The sequence below is a fragment of the Triticum aestivum genome, unplaced genomic scaffold, assembly GCF_018294505.1.
Source record: "Triticum aestivum cultivar Chinese Spring unplaced genomic scaffold, IWGSC CS RefSeq v2.1 scaffold101652-1, whole genome shotgun sequence".
In the NCBI taxonomy this organism is placed as follows: domain Eukaryota; kingdom Viridiplantae; phylum Streptophyta; class Magnoliopsida; order Poales; family Poaceae; genus Triticum; species Triticum aestivum.
The window spans coordinates 89114-98583 of NW_025226258.1; the positions used below are offsets into that span (position 1 = coordinate 89114).

General features: G+C 42.2%; 1 long non-coding RNA gene across 3 annotated transcripts; it reads right to left on the reverse strand.

The window, feature by feature from the left end:
* Nucleotides 1–970: 970 nt before the first annotated feature.
* LOC123172542 (uncharacterized) lies at nucleotides 971–5822 on the reverse strand. 3 transcript variants are annotated; one of them, XR_006485632.1, is made up of 5 exons: nucleotides 5105–5822; nucleotides 4857–4916; nucleotides 4639–4732; nucleotides 4453–4513; nucleotides 971–1134 (listed from the first exon to the last, which is right to left on the reverse strand). It is a non-coding gene; the product is annotated as an uncharacterized lncRNA (long non-coding RNA). The 3 variants fall into 3 exon arrangements; XR_006485631.1 differs by lacking the exon at nucleotides 971–1134 and having other exon boundaries at nucleotides 4454–4732; XR_006485630.1 differs by lacking the exon at nucleotides 971–1134 and having other exon boundaries at nucleotides 4454–4916.
* Nucleotides 5823–9470: the final 3648 nt, after the last annotated feature.

Genomic DNA, 9470 nt, shown 5'->3' on the forward strand with positions numbered 1-9470 from the left:
CCCTAAATGATAAGTTAAGTTTTCATCATTTAGGGTTTATCGATGCTGAAGCACCCTAGGTTGACTGATATATATGGGTATCTTCTAATAATATACCCTATGAAGAAAAGGGAAGGAGAATTCTAAGTTGGGCCTAATCACTTGGCTCTATTGCCACCTATGGTTTAATGCAGCAAGAATAAAGGGGTAGTTGATCCTACTTAATTAAGAACTAAGATACCCCGGCCCATGCATTAGTCGCAAGTACCCCATATGTCCTATTTTTAGCAAAGTCATGCTAAAATTCACAGAAAATTTCAGCATGACCTTTGCTGAAAATAGGACATATGGAGTAGCTGAATTCGCCGGAACGGAAGTTAATCGACATTCCGGCAAACTCAAGGGCCTCTCGGGGTACCTGCAAAATCATTATCCCCGCGTAATGAAGTCCCCAATGGGTCATTTCATAAGATCACAAGTAGCATCATCACAAGTACAGCAGCAGCAGCAACAGTGAATACAGGCATAACAAAATTGACAGCAGCAACAGCAGTGAATACAGGAGAGATAGGTCAGACAACTAACAGCAAAACTGTCAAAAGCAAAGGTACTTAGGATTTAATAAGGTGGATAATTTCTGCATAAAAAGGAATGTTTCAGACTACAGTGTTGCCTCATTTAATTAACTACTGTCAACAACACAAGTAAAACGCAAAGACCATCAAGGGCTTGAATGTTACTAGTGAGGCAAGTCCCCCCTGCTAAGCCAATTCCACCATGTTACAAGCTAAAACTCAAACCACATTGGTGGTAACTACTCACTAGGTATCTAAATAATCCAAGAGAATATTGTACTGCCACAACAATGCTCTATGTTCTGCTATGTTGCTAATCATGTCATGAAAGTAAAACATTTCAAAGTCCATATGTTACACCACATGTGAGTCACAGATCAAGTGCTTGTAGCATCTTCATATCCCAATGAGCTAGAGATACACAAAACTGCACTAGAACAGAAATTAGGATATGCTTCTAATGGAGGAGAGGAGGAACAGCAGAGGTGGCTACTCACATCTGCTTCTGGTGGGTGTTGAGGTAGGACTTCTCGCAGTACTCGGAGGCGGAGTAGATCTGCGGCCGCAGGTTCTTGAGCTCCTACATCAAGCATGGCCACAACGCTCAGTTTATCTACCATAGACAGTTCAGTTTAATTTACAAAGGCTTGAGCCCAAAGTAGTATCCGCTCAGCTCAGCCCTATTTTCGGTGTCAAAACCGGCGGATCTCGGGTAGGGGGTCCCGAACTGTGCGTCTAGGCGGATGGTAACTGGAGACAAGGGACACGATGTTTTTAAACAGGTTCGGGCCCTCTCGATGGAGGTAAAACCCTACTCCTGCTTGATTAATATTGATGGTATGGATAGTACAAGAGTAGATCTACCACGAGATCAAAGAGGCTAAACCCTAGAATCTAGCCTATGGTATGATTTTTGTTCGTCCTACGGACTAAAACCCTCCGGTTTATATAGACACCGGAGAGGGTTAGGGTTACACAGAGTCGGTTACAATGGTAGGAGATCTACATATCCGTATTGCCAAGCTTGCCTTCCACGCCAAGGAAAGTCCCATCCAGACACGGGACGAAGTCTTCAATCTTGTATCTTCATAGTCCAGGAGTCCGGCCAACGGTGATAGTTCGGCTATCCGGACACCCCCTAATCCAGGACTCCCTCAGTAGCCCCCGAACCAGGCTTCAATGACGACGAGTCCGGCGCGTAGATTGTCTTCGGCATTGCGAGGCGGGTTCTTCTCCAAATTCCATGTACTTGTCGAATAGTGTCCGGCTTCTGATAAATGCTGCGCTCCTTGGCTTCCACGCCCAATAATGGCCATCTTCCACGTGTCGAACGAATGCAAAAAGCCAGGGTATTTTTACACTTCCCCCCTAGCTGCGCAAATGAGCTACTTATAAAAAGAGACGAGGATCTAGATCCAAATCACACCATCCCCCCTTCGCAAGCTTTCATCGGAGCGCCTCTGACAAAAAATCCATTCTATCATGGACAGTCGACGCGGCTCCTCCTCTAGCGCTCCCAGCCCGCAGCCTGGGGATTGGGAGAGATGCTCAGTCCCGCATAGCAAGCTAGTGGCGCTCCAAACCAAGGGATTTCTTCCCACAGCCTTCATGGTTCTGGTTCGAGCCAGACTCGCCACCTATAAGGGCGGAAAGCAAGCGGAGAGCGTCCCCGATCCTTCCAAAGGAGAGCGGGTATGCTTTGTTTCCTACCTAATAAGAGGACTCGGACTTCCAATACATCCGTTTCTCCGGGGGCTCCTGGAGTTCTATGGCCTCCAGCTGCGCCACCTTACGCCTGCCTCCATTCTGCACATCGCGGGCTTCGTGGCCCATTGCGAGCTTTTTTTGGGCGTCGAGGCTCATTTTGCGTTGTGGAAGAGATTATTCTGCCTCGTACCCCGTTCTCATGAGGGGTCAATATATCAGGTGGGCGGAGCCGAGCTATGGCGCATCGCCAGGACCGGATATCTATCTGGAACCCCGAAGAAGGCGTCCGAAGACTGGCCTTCGGAATGGTTTTATATAAAAGACGCCCCGCTACCGGATCCCGTTCGGACCGGCCTCCCGGAGTTCAGTAATGCTCCCTTGAAGAAACACCTAAGTTGGCGTCCACGGAGCCCCCAGAGGGACAGCGACAGGGACGTCGTTTACCTGATGAGCCGAATAAGGTTGCTATCTCATTCCAGACTGACCATGATCGGTGTCATGGCCACATGCATTATGCGGGGTGTCATGGCAACTGCACTTAAACGAACATAGACGAGGGTCCGGCCTATGGCAACTGCGTGCGCGCGGTAAAGTGTCACGTGGGGCGTGTGGGACCACGAGATACGAGGCCTGACGTACCGGGCGTGTGGGCGTTATCTATTTCGCCCACACGCACGCGTATAAGAGGGACCGGGAGGGAAAAAAGGCGTGTGGGCGCTAGTTGTTTTGCCCACACACAAGCGTGTGGGCTGGTCCTCTTAGACACCACACAAAACGTGTGGGCAGATCCCTTAACGCCCACACATGTGGCAGTTATCGGGACCCCAATTTATACCACTAGTGGTCGGCCCGTGCATTCGCACGGGCTAGTTTATTTAGAATGCGAGCATACATTTTATTGCAGAGCAAACATATACTTTATATAAGGGGCTACATGGTTTTTGTGTTTCCGTTTATATCAATACACAAACCAATGGATTTAGAGCTAATCTTGAAGTATGTCGTCCAGTTTAGAACAGTTGGGTCATAATTTATTTCGCATCAGGAAAAAATACATAAAACAATTAGCCCGTGCGAAATAAAGCGTAGAAGCATTGCTCACCTTACATGTGTTTGGTGACGATGGAAAATCATGGATGTGAGCCTAGATATGGATGAGAGCATGCGTGTGACAAATTTTCCAACTGGTGGGATGGCATCATTGCTCCATCGTCAAAGGAAATCTGTAACTGGAGGAGTGGGAGGCTCGTCTATGCCGTACGAAATATATGGAAGGAGAGGGACATGCATATTTTCTCGGCGACATTATGCAGTATGTAGTATTTCGAACATGAGTACAAAGCATAAACCACAATCCAATATTTCATATTGTGGATTTATACAGGTTATGAAGATTTTTCTTTCGAGTCAAAGCAGGGTCCAAGTTTAGCCGTAGGATGGAGTAGCATAACCATGCCCTCCTACAACACCCGTGTGAAGCACATGGAAATTGTTCTTTTTGTCTCCCTTTTGCATGAAAGGAAAAATAATTGCATCTCCAAATTTCGCCTTCTCCTTGATCTGGTGGTGACAATTTTGACATGGCAGCCAACCTATTATCCCTGACTATTTATTTTTTATGGCAGGCGTGGAAAAGCAATATGTAACATGTAGTATGTCGAAGTATGCGCCATCCCTGATGCCGAGTAATCCATTCTATAATTTAAAACATATTATTGGCCAAAGTGTTGTTTTTCTTTTGCTGAAACAAAATTGTTGGACGTTTGAGTTTATATACAGATCTATAATTTTTCTAGAACTGGATAAGTAATCAAATAATAATTTTTTTAACATACCAAATTAGTCTTTTTAATCTGTATTTGATACAAACGTAGAACAATTTGAAACTGTGTAGGCGTTTCTTCACTTAGTTCTGAATATATTTTTAATGCTAATTTAGCACCATGCACGGCTCAAGTATCTCCTTGCATGGAATCCTATGTGGCACTTGAATTGGATTAAATAATGAATTAACAATATGCACGGGTGTAGTTTGCTATTGATCAATGTTAGATAGTACATCCGACATGCAGAACTTTATGAAAACTAAAAGCATGTATCTTTTATGTTGTGTAGAGTCGCATCTGGCCGCCGGTTTATACTTAAGAATAAAAAGAGTGTGTAACTTAGCAATGTTAATGTACACACTGACCTTGTCTATAATCCAACAGTTTTGATTACAGCATGACCACCATGGATAAAGCTCTCCTTTCCTAACGAAACATGCTACTATTAGCATCCATGCTTACCAAGCTTAGCTTTCAAATAAATTGCATGATTCCTGTTGGCGTGAACTTGAAAAGTTGAATGCAAACTGGGAGTCTGGGGCAGGACACACCTGGTGAAAGACCACCTGTGTGATCACGTGGTTGGGCACTTCGTCAAACACAACGAAGGTGTGTACATCTGCCGTATAAATCTTGTATATACCACTTGTGTGCAGCAAACCCAGTGACACATGCCTGTCAGAAATTTGAGAAAGAGAGAGAGACTCCTATGCAGCTAGGTCTACCTCACCACGCCCTGAGGATGGTGGAGCAAAGTGGGAGGTCTTACCCTAATCTGCCAGCGGTAGCGAACATCGCACTGGAGCAAGGAGAGATTGGATGCCGTACCCTAGGAAGAGATGATCTATTATGTGAGAGATTTTTTTTGAACAAATTATGTGATAGAGATGAAGGGGTGAAGATACTAAATAGATTAGGAATCATACGGAATTGATCTGAGCATACATATTACAAAAAAAGAAACTATTTGAATGTTGCCTTCGGTCTGTCGATATATGCACGTGCATCTATGAATACCTGAATCATCACCACTTGAATCTCGGACAGAAGAAGAAAAATCTCGCCCCATGAAGAAGAAGAATCTTTGCATGAAGCAGCGGGGATGGTGAAATCGAATAATCACCTGATGGGCATAGCTGGGCTCTCAATCGATCTCCATTAGGTATCCAAAAAAATTATGGGAGAAGATTCAGGGTCCAATCGAAATCCAATGAAGAAAATATAAATAGGACGAGTTCGAGCACAACACGATCAGATGACAGAATAAAAAATAGTTGAATCTAAATCCAGAGGAAAAGATAGGATGGTCAACCGGCAAGAAAACAAATCAACACAGAATATGTGAGATACGAATCAGATCTAGATCAGGAAAACAAATGTGAGGCAATAACCCCTTGACCACGTCATATCCTTGGCTCAACTTCGTTGCATTAGTTTGAGAGAGGAATAGCTTTGGTGACAGATTAAAAAATAGCTGAATCTGAATCCAGAAGAAAAGATAGGATAGTCAACCGGCAAGAAAAAAAATCAACACATAATATGTGAGATACGAATCAGATCTAGATCAGGAAAATAAATGTGAGAGAGAAATAACGGAGAGGAAGGCACATGGGAATAATTTTGTTTTTCTTGGGTGAGACAAAGGGACGATGGAATATTAATTTCCCTTTGCGTGGAGAGAAAGAATTATGAAGGGCTCGTGGAATCTGATCTCGGGAGCCTATTTTAAGGGGAAAAAAAGAATTATGAAGGGCTCGTGGAATCTGATCTCGGGAGCCTATTTTAAGGAAAAAAAATCATGACCCTTTTATTGATTAATGTGGTAATTCGTAGTTAATCCACACCGTTATAATTCGGACCCACGGGATTAACGGTTCTAATTCACTGATTAACATGGTAATTTCTTGGAAGTCTAAAATTAGTATAGGTACTAGTCGTCAACCCGTACGAATGCACGGGCTAGCATACAAAAGTGAGTGTGAATTAGAATTTAATGTCCTAATCAATTTAAATTCATTGGATGGCCTGCTTGGCCGCCTAGTTCTTATACATCCTCTGTTTCAATTTACTTTGATATTAGATTTTCTTTCGGTATGAAAAATTTATGGAGAACAATTTGAGTGGTTAGAATAAATAGATAAATATGTATAGATGGTGTGAAAACATATTCAGTAAGGTATCTACATATTGATATGGTATTGTAGATGTTAATAATGTTAGCTTGCAAAACACTCTTATATTGTAGAACCGAGGTAGTAGATATTTGAAAGAAATGATTTAGTGTCTCTATAATATAATAAATGACATGCTTAAAGTTGGTTATCGTACTATCTTATCTCTTAACATCTTCATTTAATAACTTGCTTTAAAATAATCATTATCATACACTTTCTTTGATAAATTATGCTAACAATGGTATAAAATTATTTTTTTGGAAATATTACAAATTCTAAGCACAAATTTGCATTCAAAAACTGAATATAAAAATAACATACTACTTAAATATGCAATAATATGCAATTTAGCTTTCTAGGAATTTTTCAGTTACAAATCAATGTTCTTCACCAACATTATGAAAGTTGTTGTCATGCACATCACTTCTCTCATTTTATGTTAAAAAATATTTGCATATGCAGCAGAATAAGAAAGGTGACTGTAATTATTCCAGGGATGTCCGAATCCGTCATTAACTTGAAAATTGAAACGATTCATTGATAGATAAATTTACGTATTAGATTTTCCTGCATGGAGAATTAATGTTCATCTACCAAACTATGCGATAAAACGTTCACCAATTTGGTTGGCCTAATCTTCTCTGGAGATCTGGTTCGGAACTTAATGTAAGAAATCATGTAAGTTCCATGACTTGCATGTGTTTCACTGATATGTCTTACATAAGTAGCTAAAATGTCAATGTCGTATAATTGAAGAATTGTTATATATTGCAAAAGCTGTAAATCATATTGACAATTACAATGTACATATTTTCGCCATCCGAAGAACCTTGATGCTTACCTGAAACTTTGGTCCTGACAAAATCTTAATATTTGCAATCAAGTCTACCATTATTCTTGCATCTGTGGCCAAAACTTATCTATCTTGTCCTTTTTCCAACACCAAAAATCGTCGTGTCTTGTACTCTTGTGATATAGTCATGGGATGAACCAAGAATATATATATACTAGAAGAACACCCGTGCGTTGCAACGAGGCCACATTAAATTTAAGAGTTCAATATCAATTATGTTAATATTACATTTAATATTCTCATACATATCAAGTGACATTGGCGACCTTTTTACCAACAAATTCTCACACACACTCTCTCCCTCCCTCCTCCTCACTCTCTCTCCCCCTCTCCCTCTCTCTCTCTAACACACACACATATCCATCTTATTGGGTACGGGACCATAATCCATCTATTTCACATGCACACGCGCTAGTGCATAACAATATGGATTATAAAACAGGTTCAAGGTAGTAACAAAGATTCTTCTCATGCATTAATAAACAAATGTTCTGCACGAAAGACAAGATAAACAATTCCCAAAGTGCATCAGAGCATCACAGAACATTACTCGCAAGATAAATGCACGATGTACCGGAACTGCTCGGATGAACTGGAACAGAGCCAACATATATCATCCTAGACAAACGCAACATCAACCATTTACCTTGGTACTTTCGGGACCGACAGGAGGATGCATGTAGAAGCGCTTATTGCCTGCAAATCCACAGTCAGAGAGAGAAATTGGAACCCATTCCCATCACCAACTGATAAAGAAAGCATGTAAGAAAATTGATATCGGGCCAACTTGGATCTTCTGTGATTGTCCGCCGGTATGGAGAATTTAGGAGGGTGGGTGCAGGGAGTGGCCTTGTGGATGATGGATGGAGGCGCGGAGGGATGTGGTCGCCGGAAGGTCGAAAGCGGAGAGGGTCGGGCACGTTAGGTGGAGCCGGTGGTGCGCGACAACCAGAGGCGGCCCAATCATAGGCGGTGAACCGACGATAGCCTCGGCCCATCTCTCGACGCAGCGAAGATAGAGAGGGCGGCACTGCTGGTGCTCGAGGCCGCCGCTCGGCACCATCTACATCGAGGGGAAAGAGAGGCGAGAAAGCGATAGGGTGATGCGGGGCTAGGGATTGCGGAGGAGGGTGGGGGTGTGCGATTTGAATGGATGGTTCTGCCCACCGTTTTCTTGTATGTGGCGGTGGAGACGGCGGCGTCCAGCCATGCAGGCGAGGCATGGGTCGAGCCGGGCACACGGCGAGGCGCAGTAGCAGAGGCGGGGGCGATTTTTTGCTACTGAGATGCATGGTGTGGGATTGATTGTTCATGTTCTCTTTTCCTTTTTAACGGGAGATGGATGTGATTTTTTCACGAGGGGAGAGATGCGACCACGTACAGATTCCATAATAAATTAATTAGGTCCATAACGGGAATTCTTTACAATGCGTTAAGATTTACGTGTTAGTTTTCTTAATAAAGAAATGCACTGATGTAGGGATTGATTGATTTGGGTAAGGAAAAATAGATTCGTGATCTTTTGTATGTTAGGAAATTAGTGGTTTGGAAGGAAAGAGTGGAGAGAAAAATAACCAATGCGACCACGTATAGATTCCATAATAAATTAATTAGGTCCATAACGGGATTTGTTTACAATGCTTTAAGATTTACGTTTTAGTTTTCTTAATAAAGAAATGCACTGATGTAGGGCGCGATTGGTTCGGGTAAGGAAAGATAGATTCGTGATCTTTTGTATGTTAGGAAATTATTGGTTTGCAAGGAAAGAGTGGAGAGAAAAATAACCAGTGGAGGTGAGAGGAGGACAAAAATAAACCATACGAGGCTACCAACTGCTCCATTAGGAGTAGAGATTGTTTGTGAAAATAACGTGCGACGACGACTTAGCGAGCGGATCCCCTTAAAAAAGACATAGCGAGCAGATTCCCTTAAAACTATTAGGAATGGATATGATTGATGACGTTGATAAATAGTGGTGAATGTTGGCCTAATTTACTATCATCATGCATGGAAACGAATCATCAAGAAAAAGAATACTTCCTATCACTACACTCATAGGAAGCTTCCTAATCTCTGCTACCAAATAGTTTCTGCCCAAACAAGGAAGGAAAGTTATGGACGTGATTCGAAAGGAAATAAACGTTATGAAGATTAATTAATTTAGATTTGATCTTTAGAGATTGATTGTGATTGATTCTATTACATAAAGACATTACTAAATAATTTGCGTCAGTATGGAAAGTTCTGATCCGTTCAGTCTTTTTCGTTGTGTGAGAGGGTGAAGTGAAAATAAACCGATGAAGTGGGGGAGGAGACGAAAAAAATCTACGACGGTTAACCTACGAAAAAAAACCGG